This window comes from Equus przewalskii, chromosome 14, assembly GCF_037783145.1.
Source record: "Equus przewalskii isolate Varuska chromosome 14, EquPr2, whole genome shotgun sequence".
Classification (NCBI taxonomy): Eukaryota; Metazoa; Chordata; class Mammalia; order Perissodactyla; family Equidae; genus Equus; species Equus przewalskii.
The window spans coordinates 70,246,268-70,263,032 of record NC_091844.1 but is presented as its reverse complement, the minus strand read 5'-3'; the positions used below and the strand labels follow the sequence as shown (position 1 = coordinate 70,263,032).

Genomic DNA, 16,765 nt, shown 5'->3' with positions numbered 1-16,765 from the left:
ACCAGGCGCGCAGGCAGAAGAAAGGAGGTTTCAGACAGTCTGGGAGAGCCAGGAGAAAGTTGTTAAAAGTGAGTCTCTAAGAAGCACAGCCGAAAAGAAAAAAAAAGAAAGAAAGAAAAAGCTCACAGCTGAGCGAGAGGTCCAGGAAGCTGTAGGAAAACTCAAAGCACAGAGATGGCCAGAAGGCGCCTGCACAGAACTTGGGAGCGCTCCAGAACAAGACGTGTTGGGGCAAGGGGCTCTCCCCTCACAGTACAGGTGGATAGCGAGGGGCACCTTAGAACGCTGGCTGGAGGAGTTCAGGCTTTGAAAACATTTTCCTGGCCAAGTCCCTGGGTCCCCTAGGTCACTCGGGGTTTGCCCTGGAGGGCTCATTTTCCTGTTGGGGGCGGGGGCTGGTTCAAAAGTATAGCAATTTCTTCATTCCCAGGCACAAACATCTGCAGCTCAAGAACACATTCCTCTTCTAGAGCCTCCAGGTGGAGCCTCCAGGTGCAGCCTCAACCATTTCAAGGTCCCGCCTCCTGAGCAGAGGCTGCTCCCCCCAAGGAGGACACACTGGGGGGGACACACACACAGTCTCCACCCACATCAGATAAAGAAGTAGACACTGTTGGCCCTGCCTTCAAGGAGTTGACAGCGTCAACTAGACTTGGAGAGAGATGAAAAGATCACTGAAAAACAAACATCTGTAAAGATAACTATACCACAAACAAGCAGCCCAATGGGCCAGGACTGCTTAGAAGCCAACAAAAGATGGGTAGCATGAATGATAAATGAGGTTAAGGAGGTCAGTGCAGAGCAGAGAGTGGACCTGAAAGATGAAATCAGATTTGGAATGAGGTAGGATAGGTAGGAAATAAGAAATGTTAGGCTGGGAAAGGAGGACAAGCCTTGCTCACCACCATGTCCCACTCTCCAGCAAAATTACAGCTAAAGGGTGCAAAGAAAGATGTCACTGGATATATCCAACAGCAGGGAAGAATAACTGCAGGTTTTCTGACGAGAGGAATGGGTATTTTGGAAAGATTAGCTTAGTTTCTGTTTGCAGGCTGAATTAGGAGGAAGAGCAGAGAAACCGAAGGTAAACGTTCCCAGCAGTGGAAAGCTGTTTGGACAGTGGCCCTTGTCAGAAGATCTGGACTTGGGTTCTGGTTCCATCACCATGACCTTGAACAAGCCACTTAACCCCAAGAAGTCTGTTTTCTCATTTGCAAAACAAAAGTAATGACATTTACCCACCCAGGCCCTGGAGTACCAGCATCTCTTAGGGAGATAACACCCCAGGTGCCTGGCTTCCGGCCGCAGTCAGCTGGAGCATACCAGCTGGAGCAGGTGCTGGGATAATGACGTCAAGAGATGTGCTGTGAAGGAGAGCCCACCATCACTCCTGGTGGTCAGCACCCTTCCCAGGGCCATCAGAGCAAGCAGGCCCTGCAGAGGGAGGAAGACTCCAGATCAGAGAGCTTTCTCCAAGTAATACTTGGGGAATACAAACTTCCCTCCCCAACCCCAACTGAGACCCAGAATCCATACAGTAAGGAAAAGAAGCCATTCCAAAAAACACAGGCCCTGTTCTGTTCCAACCCATCTGTCAACCCAATCAAGGTATCAGCTTCTACAGATTTTCAGGTGACCCCCAAGCAGGGAGGAGAAGCCCTGAATTTATACCTCATGCCTCCTCCCACCCTTGAAGGAATGTCATATGACTGGCTTAGCTTCTTCTCTCACTGATGCCTCTCTGGATCCAGGCCCTGTCAACAGGCCACTTTAGACTTCACCCCAGGCCTCCTCTCAAAATGAAGTTTCTGATCTGGCTTGGCCAGCTCTTTTCAAAAATGCTCCATCTCTTCTATGACACCTCCTTTTCCGTTATTACGTGGCTGAATACCTTGCACTCTACACTCTGGCTGTGGGAGTTCAGACAGTAAGTACCGGCGCCCATGCATGCAGCAGGACTCAGAACGTCATAACAGACCAGGGCCATCAGTTTCACTTTCTTGTGGCCTACTTATAAAGAAGCCTCTCCCCTCTAGCTGCCAGACTTCCTTATTCTCATCCTTTAAAATCAAACTCAGATCTTACCTCTGCCAAACAGCTCCCAACTTAAGCAGCACAAGGAAGCCCAAACTCAAAGGTACCCCCTCACCAACCAAGGGCATTGTCCCTCTCCTGTAGCTATGTGGGCAGGAAAGGTTAGCCCTGTCTGTGTTGTGAGTCACTCAGACAGCAGTTTGAGTCTTCTTTGTGCTCAGTGGACAGAGAGAGACCCCAAAGCAGAAGAGGCCCCAAGATCTAGGGCAAGAGGTGACTTTAGTAAAAGGTCAAGAAAAAACCAAGGCCGCTTTCGAGGATCCTCAGGCCACATATGTCCTCCCCCTTCCAAACTAACCCTCCCAGCGTGGTTACTGAGATCAGTCTTTTGATTGAGATAAAGATAGTCAACCTAAAATAGCAGGGTCATGTAAAACAAGCCAGGTTCTTGGAAATGTTATAAAAGTATGTTGAAAGGAGGAACTCCTGGATGAAAAGAAGATATGGTGGATTTTGAGAGCCTAAAAGAAGTGTTGGAGAGGAAGTATCCAGCATGGTCCAAAAGGGAGTGTGACCTCAAAGAGAGGGCACATTTCCTGTTTGGCAGGCAGATGGCAGTGATTCAACAGGCTGCCAAAGCCTGATGAAAATACCCCTTAAGGACACCTGACTCTCTTAGCCCTGATCCTGTATTCATCAAGCAAACTTCTAATTTTAATTACATTTTCCAGTGACTCTGATAACAGTAAGTTGCCAGAAAACAGCAGGACAAGTACAAGGATCTGTGTGGCAAGGGCATGTCCTGTTATAAGTCAGTAAATTTAACTTTCTGATGTATGTCACTCCCCTGTGTCTTTGAAGAGCATGATCAGAAGTGCAGTTCACCTGAGTTTTTCGTGCTCACAGAACTGAGACAAGACATGAGGCCACGATCCCCACCAGAGAGCAGTGACTCCTGCAGGCCCAGGTGGGAATGCCACACCTGCCTGACTGGTTTCACCCACGTCATCATTCTGTGGCATGCTTTGTCATAAAATCCAGTGCTGGCAAGATGTGGGGGAGGTTACGTTGCTTCCATCAAACAGGACATTTACCACCTGAGTCCCTTTACTCAAAACAGAGCAGCCACAACCCCTGTGAAGCCATCTGCAAAGCAACACATTGGGAAGCCACTGCATATTTTCTGCCACAAACATCCCCACTGACCCTAAGGCCAGGGAGACCTTATCGAGACAAAAGGCCATGAGATCAAGATAGATGTCTATTCTAATCCTGTCCTTCTCCCACCTACAGCTCCTGAGACTCAGTGCTACGCAGGAGACCTCTGACTACCTGCTGATTACAGCCAACACTCTTTGCGTGGCATTCAAGGCCCCCGCAATCTGGAGGCTTCCGTGTTACATCATGCAGCCCACCCTCCTACTTGCTCTTCCCCAAATAGGCATTTTCCCTGCCTCTATGCCTTTGCTCATGCTTTCCTTGCCCCTCCCCTTCAACTTCCACCAGCCAAAATCTTACCCATCCTTCTACCTCCCCCTCCCCCTCCTCCTCCTCCATCCCCTCTCCCCCTCCTCCTCCTCCATACTCCCATAGCACTTTCTAATCCTCTCTTAGTACCTGCCAATCTTTGCCTGTACTAAGGTGATTGTGTACTCATCTTTCTCCTCCACAAGATTAAAATTCTTAGAGGGCAAGGACTGGATCTTATTCAGCTTCATATGGAAACAGTGTGGACCAGAACTCCTTGCACATAGTAGAGGATTAAAACAGTGTTTGCTCAACTGAATTCAACATTGTCTTAGGAGCTTCATCCAGAATCCACTGTCCAAGTTCCTAGGTGGGGACAGATGCTTTCCATAGCAAAATTCTAATAGGTGTTAAGAGAGCCAGGTCTACTCCCCAAAGAGGCCAGCAATCCTTGTTTTCCTATTCCCCTGCAATCCATATGGAGGTTGCAAGCAAATGACCAGGACTGGGCTGCTGGCAGTGAAGCTAAAAATAGCCACGCAGCCAACAGCAAGGAGTTAGCAGGACTTGTTGCTAGGGAGACCAGTCGCAGAGAGAGCAACTAAGCAGGGAGAAAGTGTCAGACCTGCACCCAGACAGCAGAGGCCATGGTGGGGAGGACTCGAAGTTGACAGGGGTCCAAGGCTCCTACCTAGAGATGTTCTGCCTTCTGGCAGCTCCTGACTAATGCTCTAAGTGGGGCAAATGTTCCCCCATCCCTCAGTAACGCATCTCCATGGAAACCACCATTACTGGGGTGAAGTACCAGCCCCTGGAAGGGAGGCCTCTGCCTGGAGCTGGTTGTTATGGCAACATCCCCCCTTCCTGTCATTCTCTCTCTCCTGGTGTCTCCTGTGGGGAAGAGGTGGGGGCATGGTCTTGGCTTAGCCAGCATACCCAGGAAAAACTGGCTTCCTGATAAGGTAACCTGCAAGGGACTCTTCAGAAGCTCCTGGGAACCCAGAAAGGCCAGTCAGTCCTCAGCACAGGGAAAGCTTCCCTTTCTTTCCATGAAGGCCTCACAGATCATCTTACCGGGAGAATCCCAGACTCACTTGGATTTAATTGTATCAGAATCACTCAAGGAGGTTTTTAAAAACACAAATTCTTGGGCCCTACCTCTGGAGATCAGCAGGTCTGGGGTAGGGTCCAGGAATCTATTACAACCTCCTTAGGTAATTCTGATACCAGCCAGGTGTGGAAACCACTAATGACCCTGGCTATCCCTGTTGCAAATGAGGAAACTGAGGCCTAGAGGCTTCCACTCAAAGGGTCAGAGCCATTAATTGAAGAGGAAATTGTCTGGAGAGGGAAGAGGTAGGTAGAAGGAGATGCAGAGGGAAGCCCCCTCAGTGACAGGGGCAGGTGAGCTGCCCTATCTCCTGGGCCTGTCCCTCCTGCTCCCCGTTCAAGCCAGAACATGGTATTGTCTGATACCTGATTGTGATTTAAAACAGAGCCTCTCAACAAACTGCCCCCTATGGCAGAAAGTGGAAGGCAGTGGGGCTGGGCAGTCTGGTTCCCAGAGTGTACAGAATGGTGGCAGCCCGGGCAGATGATCTGGGCCGAAAGAGAAATCCATCCTCCTTCGGAAGGAAAGCAAAAGGGTAACCACGGCAACCTGCAGCGTGCTGGCCTGGTTGGGCTCTGTGCCATCACCCCAAACCTGGGCCCAAGAGAGGCACAGCATTTCGGTAGACCCCACCCCCCTTGCCAGTTCAGTTTTAGAACCCATAAGGAGGCTGTGCTTTACTCTGGAGCCAACCTCCAAGCCCGCCTGAAACACACCTAAACGCTAGGATCCAGGAGCACTAGGTGTCCTGAGCACCTGCAATAGCTAGGCAGGAGGAGGACACCACGGAGGTGGGGGGGGATGGCCTCCACCCTATGTTACTCACAGCCTAATTGTGTGCCCGAGACCCACCACACATGAAACCACAGCCCTCATTCAAGACAGCATGCAATTAGACGGTAAATTATGTGGTAGAGATGCTTTCTCCATGTGCTGAAGGAAATCCGAGGAGGCCAGGATCAGTAACGGCAGGAAGACTCCAGGGAAGATGAGAGAGGGTGCACTAGGACCGGGCACAGCCTCCCAGGTTTCTCAGACAGGAATGGCAGGACCTTTGTGGGTATCTGCAATTGCATTAGCGTCCTGGCAGGTGAAGGGCAAGAAGGAGAAGCAGAGCTGTACGCATGTCTGTTAGCGAGGGGGACCCACTCAGAAAAATTCTTCTGATCCAGAGAGTAACATGCAGGGTCGGGGAGCCACTCCCTCACTGACCCCCTCCCTTCTCCCTCTCTCCCCGCCTCTCTTCCAAGCAGCGCTCACTCCACCCGGGCTCCCTCATTCTCTCCCAGTCACCGCTACACTTCCCTGACGGTGTACATTTGGAAGCTCCAACTCGCCCGACCTGCCATTGGGCTTCTGGAGATTCAGCTGCTGCCCCCTTCCTCACTGTGCCCATCTGCCTTCCCCTCCCCGACAGCTCCGGGAGGGGAGGGTTTCTCCACAAACCAGGCTCTGCCCTCTGATCCCTTTCGTCCCCTAGCCTGGAGCTGCTGCGGCTGCACAGCTCCACCTGGGAGTGAGTCAAGATCAGGGTCTGGGCTGGGAGCAGAGGTGGGGGTGGCGGTGCTGCAGGTCCCCAGACCTCACCTGCCCCTTACCAGGGAAATCAACAGAAGGAGCGAGATGTGAGGTCTTAGCCTGAGCAGGGGATCATAGCTGATGACAAGATCTTTAATAAGTGCCTAGATTCTTTGGGTCTTAGTTTCCTAATCAGTCTAATGGGACCACAAATATCTGCTGAATATTACAGATAAGATCAAAGGAAGTTAGGAGGCCGTAACATTTGAGAGGTGGAAAGAACCTTATGACAAGTTTGCTTGAGGACATGCTGATGTTGTCACTTTGCTTTAGAAACCAGACCCTAGAGAGAAGTGTTAATTTTATACCTGGGGGGTGTGGGTCAAAAGGAATGCAGTAAACCCAAATGGCCTGGGCTTCTTTCCCCTTCCCTCCCCCACCCCTTCTCCAGGCTCCGCGGCTCAAAGGGAGGGGCCTCAGGGACCACCATTCAGATTCAGGCATGCAGACCCTCTCAAGTTTCAGGGTCCAAAGAGAAGATCCAGGAGGAGCCCAGGCATTGCAGTAAACTATTGCTGAAAACAGCAGGACCGCCTACCATCTCCATCCCAAAGGAAAAATTTGAATTCCTGTACCAAGTCCTTTCCGGTCTTCTCCCCCCCACCCCCGACTCATGTTTGGAAACGGTTCCCTAGCTCTGCCTGCCTTAGAGCCCATACTTCCTCAGCTCATTATTCAAGTTTAGAGAGTCTCAGCCCCAGCTGTCCATCAGAATCACCTGGAGAGCTTTAGAAACTATGTGGGCCAGGCCATCCCTGAATTCCAGATGCACTGAGTCCAGAGGAGGGGCCCAGGCAGTGGTGGTCAAAACAAAACAGAACTCCCAGGTGATCCTCATGTGCAGTGACCCCCCGATGGGGGCCATAGGACAGTGGGTAGTACAATAGGTTGCCAGCTGCTCCCAGAAGCCCCCAGCCCCTGTCCCTCCCTCTCCTGGTCCTCTCCAGGCAGGGCTGCTCTCTGGGCCTGGAGCTCTTCCCTCCCTGCTCTCCAGCCCGTGCTTGCCCTCCACATGGATGACTCCTGAGTCTCGTGTCCAGATCCACCTTTTGAGCTGCCTGCTAAACCTCTCCCCACGGACAGCCACCCTGCTGGCTTCTCAAAAGCAGCTTGTCCAAAACCTAACTCAAAAGTCCGCCCCTCCTAAGAGAACGTCTTCATGACCTTGGGGTAGGCAGAGAATTCTTAGAGATCACACACACCCCCACACACAGACCAATAAAAGAAAAAAATGGACATACTGAACTTTATTAAAATTAAAGGCTCCTGCTCATCAAAATACATCCTTTCCTGCCCCAAACCTGCTCTTCCTCCAGGATTCTCTAGTTCAGATAATGACCGACCCCTCGCCGCCGGCCCCCAAATACCAGGCAGGTTTCTCCATTCCCTCTAGCCAGAGACAAGTTCTATCCAGTCGGCTTCCCATTACCTGGACCCTCAGTTGAAACCAAACGCAATGCCGTGCTAACTGGGCCCCCTTACACTGCGGTGGGGGTTATCTTCCTAAGATACACATCCAATTCTCTCACATTCCCCCTCCCTACTGCACAATGAAGCCTAAATTTCTCACGATGACAGGAAGGCCATTGATGATCTGACCATCTTCCTTTGTAATTTTCTCTCTTCTTACACGTCCTCCCCAACTCCCACGCCTTAGTAAAAAGAATATATATACATTTTTATAAAGATTGGCACCTGAGCTAACATCTATTGCCAATCTTCTTTTTTCCTGTTTTTTTCTTCTTCTCCCCAAAGCCCCCCAGTACATAGTTGTATATTCTAGTTGTGAGCGCCTCTGATTGTGCCATGTGGGACGCCACCTCAGCACAGCTTGACAAGCGGTGCCATGCCCGCGCCCAGGATCCGAACCAGCAAAACCCTGGGCCGCCAAAGCAGAGCACACAAACTTAACCACTCGGCCATGGGGCCAGCCCCAAGAATATTTTTTGTTGTTGTTTTGTTTTGGTGGGGAAGAGTGGCCCTGAGCTAACACCTGTTGCCAATCTTCCTTTTTGCTCGAGGAAGATTGTTGCTGAGCTAACATCTATGCCAATCTTCCTCTATTTTGTATGTGGGACACTGCCACAGCATGGCTTGATGAGCGGTGTGGTGTGTAGCTCTGTGCCCAGGATCCAAACCTGCAAACACTGGACTGCCAAAGTGGAGTACATGAAGTTAACTGCTACGCCACCAGGCAGGCCCCTCCCACACCTTAGTTACTAGATCGCTTACTGTTCCCTAAACAACCCAGAAGCTTCATGCCTCCTTCTCTTTGCCCTCACTGATTCCTCTCCCTGAAATGCCTTTGAACACCCCTGGAGCCCCTTTGACAAATGGTCTGGTCTTTAAAGCAAAGCAGAGAGAACACCATTCCATCTTCCTCTGTCTGCCTCATAGAAAATGCTATGAGAATGCTTCTAAAAGTTGACCTAAATACACAAGAAATCTTGAGATGCTCTAAACTCCAAACTCCCAGAGGATTTCTTGGACCACCTACCTTAGGATCCTACTCAATGCCCTTCCCCCACTGTCCCCATCAGGCAGACTCCTATTCCAGTGGAGTGCCTGCCCCATCTCTCTTCTTTGGCAAGCCTTCCCCGAGGTCTGGGGGCAGGCTAGCTGCTCCCATGGCCCCCTTCCTCATATTCCTATAAGAGCCCCTACTGGGCTGCCGCAGAATTTATTCACTTGCCTGCCTACCTCTCCCAGGGGAGGTGGCATCCACAGTAGGATTCTGACTTTCCTTTGAATTTGTTTCCTTAGTATCCAGAAAATGTTGGAACATAGTAGATACCCAGACACATACAGTGTTATCTTCAAGCCTGAGCCCACAGTATTTGCTCAGTTAAAGTGCGACAATGCCTTGAAATAATGAATGAATGATCATGTGGTTAATGAAAAGAAAACTAGCATTAAGGGGCAGATCTAGGTAGATGGTGACCAAAGCCAGAAGCAGGGATGTGAATTCCTGAGTTAAGGAAACGCCACGGGAAGATGTGCGTGTCAGATGGAGCACACTCTGCAATGTCTTCACCTCAGCCTAGGTGTCTGAAGATGAGCATCATGGTCTACATTTCTGATCCAGACAGGTGTCATATAAAACGTCAGAGGGGAAAACGGGAACAGGAGTGAAGAGGAAAGGAAAGTTAGACTCAAGCACCAAGCAAGCGAATTCTATGAAAAAAATTTTAGGGACATATTTGCGAGGTCTGAGAATTCACTCAAATATTTAATTTAGAATTTATGCAGAAGGTAGTCTAGGAGACAAGGGGAGATACAGATGATGATTCCAGTCTCCCTCCCCACAAATTATTACATTTTAGAATCTGTGGGGTCATCTCGTTTATTTCTGTCACGTTACAAACAAGGAAATTAAAGAGTGGAGAGAAGAAAGACCTCCTCAAACTGATCAGGGGCAGAAGCTGAGACCAGAAACCAGGCTCTGGAATCTCATTCCAACGTTCTTTTAATCCAATTTCACAACGTCAAACATACAATCATGAGAAAACAGCAGTTTGAGGCCAAGGGCTCAGGACCAAACGCGTGCAACAGGGGGCCTGTCCAGAAGGCTGAAAAGGACCCAAACCTGGCAAAGATGCAATGGGCTGAACACCTGCAGCCGATGAGGTGGGGAGAGGAGGTGGCTGGCTGAGGGTTGGGCCAGCTCGCTCCCTCTCACCTAACCCCAGAGTTTAATCTCCTGAGAGGCCAACACTGAAAACCAGGAAGACATGGTTCTGGTTGAGTCATTTGGGTGCAAAACTGAAGCAGCCTGAGATCTGGAGTCCAGTTTTGCCCAGTGGACCTCTCCACAAGGAGAGCCATGTGGCTGCTACCTACTTACCTAGGGGAATCTTAGTTTCCTAGTAGTAAAATAGAAAGAAAAATAGTTCTCATAGTGGGGCTGGCCCCATGGCTGAGTGGTTAAATTCGCACACTCCGCTTCAGCGGCCCAGGGTTTCGCCAGTTTGGATCCTAGGCGCAGACATGGCACCTCTCATGAGGCCATGTTGAGGCGGTGTCCCACATGCCACAACTAGAAGGACCCATAACTAAAATATACAGCTATGTACTGGGGGGATTGGGGGAGAAAAAGCAATAAAAAAAAATTTTTTTTAAATAGTTCATGGAGCCGGCCGGGTAGCACAGCGGTTAAGTTCGCACGTTCCACTTTGGTGGCCCGGGGTTCACGGGTTCGGATCCCGGGTGCAGACCTGGCACTGCTTGGCAAGCCATGCTGTGGTAGGCGTCCCACATATAAAGTAGAGGAAGATGGGTATGGATGTTAGCTCAGGGCCAGTCTTCCTCAGCGAAAAGAGGAGGATTGGCAGCAGCTGTTAGCTCAGGGCTAATCTTCCTCAAAAAAAAAAAAGTTCTCATAGTAATTGCGGACATCTGTCAAACAACAAAAATAATACAATTTAGTAACGAGTCTGATGTCCTTTATCCAAGGGAGAAGATTCCCTGCACTGGGGGAGTACAGGGCCTCACGAGCCGAGGAGCACTCTTCCCAAGGGATTTGGGGCAAGAGCGAGTTCTACAGAGGTTAGAAGAAGCACTGTGGAAATGGGGCACCATTGGCTAGGAGCTGGGGCATTTCCTTAGAAGGCAGCAGGTCTTCCTTCAAGGGTCAGGTGAGACAACTAAAGCTGAGTTGGAGGATTGTGACTTGTGTACATTAGGTTTCCTTGTGTTTCTGGTAAGTGCAGGCTGATTTAGGGTTAGATTTGTGATGTGGGGCGGGCCACTGGGGAGACCTCCATTTTGTGGGTCCTGATAAACGAATTAACTTTATCATATCTTAGCATTGTGGTGAAAGTTAATGCTCTTGGCACGGTGCCTGGCATGAAGCAGGAGCTTAGTAAAATCCAACCCCTTTTGCCTCATTCAGGCTGTGCTGTGGCCAGCTGCTGGACCCCGGGCAGGTTAGTGCTGCCCCAGCTGCCACTTGTTTTCTCACCACTAAAAAGTGGGGGTTTTTCTAAGAGCTGTTCCTTCTGTGCCCCCAAAAGAAGTGAACACTCCAGTGTGCAGACGGCCCATCCACTTAAGAGCCTCTATGACAACAATTTCACACTCTATTCTAAAGGCCAGTCCTGGAAGTCACTACTGATCACAGGCTGTCACAGGAGCACTCTTAAAATGTGTTCAGCCTTTTGGTAAAGTATACTTGTCATGCCTGCTCCAAATGGCACTATCTCCTTGCAGTGTGTCATGTTATTTTTGAGGCCATCCTGCAAAAGTTCAGGTTTTCATTAGTTTGTATATGGTGAATAAGCGAGGAATGTCTGCTGATCAGAATAACCTAAAACCGATACCCACATACTTTGCAAATAATTTGCTTTTAGTCCTTAATGGTCTCTTTTGCGTTGACATTTCTCATATGCCTGTACTAAAGCCCAGGAGATCACACTTAATTTGTCTCCTTATTCCCAACGCCCCCAGCACAATGCCCCCCTACTTAAGTAGGTGCTTAGGGATTGCTTATTAAGTGGAATATAGCACAGCAGGAGAGGACCCTCTGGACACGCACAGGCGGCTCTTCCCAGGGCGGACAGGAAGCACAGTCTGTTGAGACTTCGGGGTTATAAAGCAAGAGGAAGCAACATTTGCTAAGCTCCCAGAAGCAGCAGCACAAACGGCCAATAAACATATGAAAGATGTCCAACCTCACTTATTATCTGGGAAATGCCAATTAAAATCATAACAAGACACCATTTTCCCACCCATTAGATCAGCAAAATATTGATGTTGGCAAAGGTGGAAGTCTTCTCATACCCTGTTTACGGGAGCATAAACTGGCGCTGCCCTTCTTCCAGGGCAATTTGGCAGATTTTACAAAATGCAAAATACACATTGCCTTCGACCCAGCCTTTCTCTTTCTAGGTATCTATCTTAGAGGAACACAGATGCCAAAGAGGCACGGCCGAGGACGTTCACTGCTGCCACGCTTGTGCAGCAACAGACTGTAAGCCACCCAAGTGCCCACCAAGAAGAGAATGGTTAAGTAAAATCATGGTCGCCCATATGGTGGAATATAACAGCAATTACGTGGCTAGATTGCCCAGAGTTATTCTAAGTGAAAAACCAAGCTGTAAAATGAAACTATGGTGTGGTTCCATTTATATAAAAAAGGAAAAGGGAAAAAAAGCAACTGTGAAGCAAAATTATACATTTACATACATACATCGATGGACAGAAAAAAGTCATGTCGTATATACGCCAAACTGACAGCATCAGGCACCTCTGATGCAGGAACTAAAGTCACGGAGGAGGGATGGGATTTTTACAACAGGATTGTATTTGTGTAATACTTACATAATTTACAAAATTATCAAGCTCCTATTACATGCTAGCCCTGTGCTAGAAGCTTAAAAATACGTATCACTTTATTAACCCCCACAACTCTGAGGTTAGAATTATTTACTCATGCAGTAAACCTTGACCCAGTCCCTCCCGAATGCCAGCCCTGGGGGCAGGGGTGCCCAGAGAGCCTGTTGGACAAGCTGGGGCTGGGGAGAGGCAGAAAACAAACTGGTGAGTGCTGCTCTCATGGAGATGAGACACGCCTGGGAGAGCGGAGTATGGCCAGGCCTAGCCACAGTGTGGGGACCTCAGCGTGGTGTGGTGACATGATGCTAAGGTCCCACATGCGGCGAGCCAGCATGTGCACTGCCCTCCAGAGGCACCCTTCCCTTCAGGAATGTGAGGACTGTGCCCTTGCTGGGCAGCCTGGGGGAGGGGATGGGGGTTGTGTCTGAGTACAGGAGGGGGAGGGGAGGAAAGATGATGATGTTAGGGTCACAGATTATTTGTTATCATCACTATTTGATATGTATTAAGCATCTAAACAAGTGTTAAGATGCACGAGTCCCTCCCTTCAGGTTGGAAGCCAGGGGAGAGACCAGATCCTAGAACATCAGGACATGGGACCCTGGCCTTGAAGTAACTTAGAATTGGGTGGGGGTGAGGAGATTAATGAGAGAGTCGTAACACCCCCCCAGCTGTAACTGAGTCTGGAACCATAAGCAGTGACACACCTGGAGTCCGCAGGCCTTCCGGCTGGACGGCTGCTCCAGCTGCTTGACTGGGCCTCTGCACCCTTCAGACTTGCAGTGGGGAGAACGAACGAACTAACACCCAGGAAGCCCTTCCTCAACCTAACGCGCTCCCTCGGGGTCATCTGTTCCCATAATTAGTAGACAGAGGAGCCCTGGACTTGCCCTCCCTCGGGAGGAGGAATCGCCTCACCTCGGCTCTCCACTGCGCGCCCGGGCCGCCTCTGCCAGGCCAAGGAAGGCTCTGCAGCGTGAGCACAGCGGAGGCCCAGGAGGAGCAGCAGGAACACAGGGTGGAGACTCGGGGCCCCACCTTCCCCGGGGGAGCCTGCCCACGCCGGTCCCCTGCTTCCATGCTGTTCTCCAGGCATACCTGCCAGCACCCTTGGAAAAACCACCTGGAAACCAAGGGCTTGGGTCCTCAAGGCGGGAATCCAAGAGCCTGAGCTCCCTGAGAGGGGTCCTATGTTCACCAATTTCCCAATTGCTTTGCCAACCAACATGTATTCGTTGAGCCTGTTTCCCCTGCCCAATAAATACCAGGTTTGGCATGATGGGGAAAGACATGATTAACACGTAAAAAGTAGTGACTGAAAAATACTCTATGAAATATAACTGAGTGCTAAATCCAGCAATATTAACAGTAAGGGCTACAGGGGTACAGAGAAGGGAAGAGGTCAGTGTGGACTGGAGAAATCCTGGAGAGCTTCCAGGAAGAGGCAGCAGCTCTTGGACTCAACCCTTAAGAATGGATGGGGAAAGCACAGTAGGAACAAAGGCAGAAAAGAGGGAAGGGGCGTGGCAAGTATAAAGGGGAGACTGGTCCTCACAGAGAAGCTTCCTGTTAGAGAATGGTAGGTAGGCGAGGTGGGGCAATGGTGGAGGTCACAGTGAGGGTGGGAGCCTTGAGGAACAGCCAGAGATTTTCTGACATGATGGGGGAGACAACGGGGAGCCACTGTAAGTTCGATAGCAGGGCCTAGTCACGATTAAAGCAGAGTTTAATCCTTAAAAGGATTAGTAAAGAGATGCAGAGAAGAGGAGATGGGACGGACAGAAGACAGCGCCCAGCTCCAGCAGGAGCTCCCACTTCACCCTCAGGGAAGAGGAAATGCCCCATTTTCCTCATTCACTTATTTTAAATTGCATTCATTTTGAAATATTGTCAGTCTTAAATTTGTTTTTGGAAGGGAAAGCCTAGGGAGGTAGGAGCCTGCACGGACAGAAGAGTGAAGAGGAGACCTCACTCAGTGACTTCGACCTACTGACAAGGTGGTCGTGGGAAAGAGGAATGAAGCCCAGGGGGATCTTTTGAGGGAAGAGGACCCCGCAGGCGGGGCACACGGGCCAGGGAAGGGGCAGGTGCAGATGAGGGGCTGGTGGAAGCCCCACAGCAGGGCACACAGCCCTCAGGCCCTGCTGCGGCCCCGCCCACCTGCCCAGCCACAGTCCTGCCGCTCTCAGCTCCCCACCCCCCCTGCGCCCTGTGCTCCACAACAAACTTCCATTCCTGAGAAGGCAGTGCTGTCGTGTGCCTCGGAACCTGTGCACGTGTTACCTCTTCCTGCAATGCCTTTCCTCCCTCTTCCCTCAGTTCCAGTTCACCCTTTTACAGCCAAAACCACCTCCTGCTGATGTGTGGCTGGCCCCAGGCAGAATTAGTCCAAGCCCCTCGGGGCGACGCTCTTCCCGACATGCCGCACCCTCATCCTATCATGGATACGAGGAGTCCTCTAGGCTCCGGGAGCCCCAGTATCTAACACAGCGCTCAGACATGGAAGGTTTCTGTAGTCAGCTCAAGAATGGTGCCCCGCAGGAGCTTTTAAAGAGCAGGTGTCACATTCTGAGGTTAGGAAATGCTGGCTGGACCCTCACTGACACTGCCTGGGAAACCGCTAATGGGCAGGAGGGGAGGTAGGAGGATCCACGAGAGCACTCAGGGCAAGGAGACTGGCAGAGGGGAAGGAGCAGAGCCCTGGGGAGGCCACAGTTAAGGGACAGAGGAGGATGCTGCGGAGATGGAGGAAATAGGGAAGAATCTTAGGGACAAGGTCAGGAAGGCCTAGGAAGGCAGTTTCAGAAGAAAGGGTCAAAGGCCCGAGAACTAAGATGAGACTGCGAAAGGAGGAAGGATTCTTGACCCTTGGTAAGCCATTTAGAGAACAGGGCTGATGGCCAGTTACTCCTCTGTCGTCTGAGGGGCACTTGGGAGTCTTGAGAGCTACCTGTATTTCCCCAACACTCTTGTTCCCTGCAGCCAGCCCTCCTTCGGCCCCCTGGCAGAGCCCCAGAGGGGCGAGTGTGGTATTCCCACCAGGCTCCAGGTGCAGCAGGAAGACTAAATTCTAATTCCTTTCAGCCCCATTCCCTGGTTGCTTCGTGAGCTTGTTGCCAGCACGTACTCTGTGGCCCTGGGTCCCGGGTCTGAAAATGGCCTCAGCGGTGCTGGCACATGTATAGGAAGCCATGGAATTTTCCACAGACATCTTTAGATGTGTCATATGAATAAGCAACAGCTTTACTAGCAGAAAATATATTTTGTGTGCAGGCCTATACATCTCAAGTCACACATACCTAAAATATTTTAAACTAAGTCAACTTTTAAAGATTTTCTGTTAATGGTTATTGATTACCTTTATTGGTTAGGGGTGAGGAAGCAGATGCCAAAGGTTCAAGGTTTTCTAGGAAAGCTTTTGGTGATTGTTGAAGCTTGGTGATAGGTACATGGGAGTTCATTATACTACTCTCTCTACTTCTGCGCATAACCGAAGAGGTTGAAAATAAAAAGGTCTTTTTAAATTTTAGTAGAAAACTTAAAATTGAGAAAACGTATGTATTATCTTAATTTTCCCTATCAGTTGAGAAAAGACCCCCTTTTTTATTGCAAGTGAGGGCAGGCCTCCATACTGCTTCTTCAAGGGAGCACAGTTTGAGGACCACAGAATTTTCTAGAAGCTCTTCCTGGTCTAAAAGTCATTGTGTCTAAGCTTCTGGCCCCAGGGCTAAGGGAGAGCAGAAACAGCACACGCATAACAAGGGGCTAAAAGTTCCAGGGGGCAGGAGCTGGGCGACTGACCAGATGGAGAGAACAGCCCCAGGCCTTGAATTTCCATCCCAGAGACCACACTTCACGCTCAGGGTCAAGTGCCTGTCTTCTCCCAGACCTGAGACAGGCTACTCCTTTTCCCAGGCTCTTCCAGGAGAGTAATTTCTGCCTTCCTGGATCCCAAAGGAACTGGAAACAATCCAATCAAGTAGCCAAACCCCCACCTTGTTCTGAACTTTCTCTAGAGCCAGCTCACACGATGTAACGGGGATCCGGCCTTCCTTTGTGGGCCTGGGGTAAGGACTAAGTGAGAGCGATGTGAAATGCCCCAGGTGGTGGCAATTCACGCATTTCCAGTGGGAGGTCAACACTCGCTTCTCTACTAGTCAAACACTGGGAAAGCCTGGTGGATTCCTCTGAGGGAGGGGGGCTGCTGAAGCCCTCCACAGGCTGGCTTCCACCCACACTCAA

At 50.3% G+C, this 16,765-nt stretch overlaps 1 protein-coding gene across 14 annotated transcripts in view; it reads right to left on the bottom strand.

Moving 5' to 3' along the window:
* The window catches only part of DNMT3A (DNA methyltransferase 3 alpha), a 129,003-nt gene that overhangs the window by 49,883 nt on the left and 62,355 nt on the right, over positions 1–16,765 (bottom strand). The window lies entirely within an intron of this gene.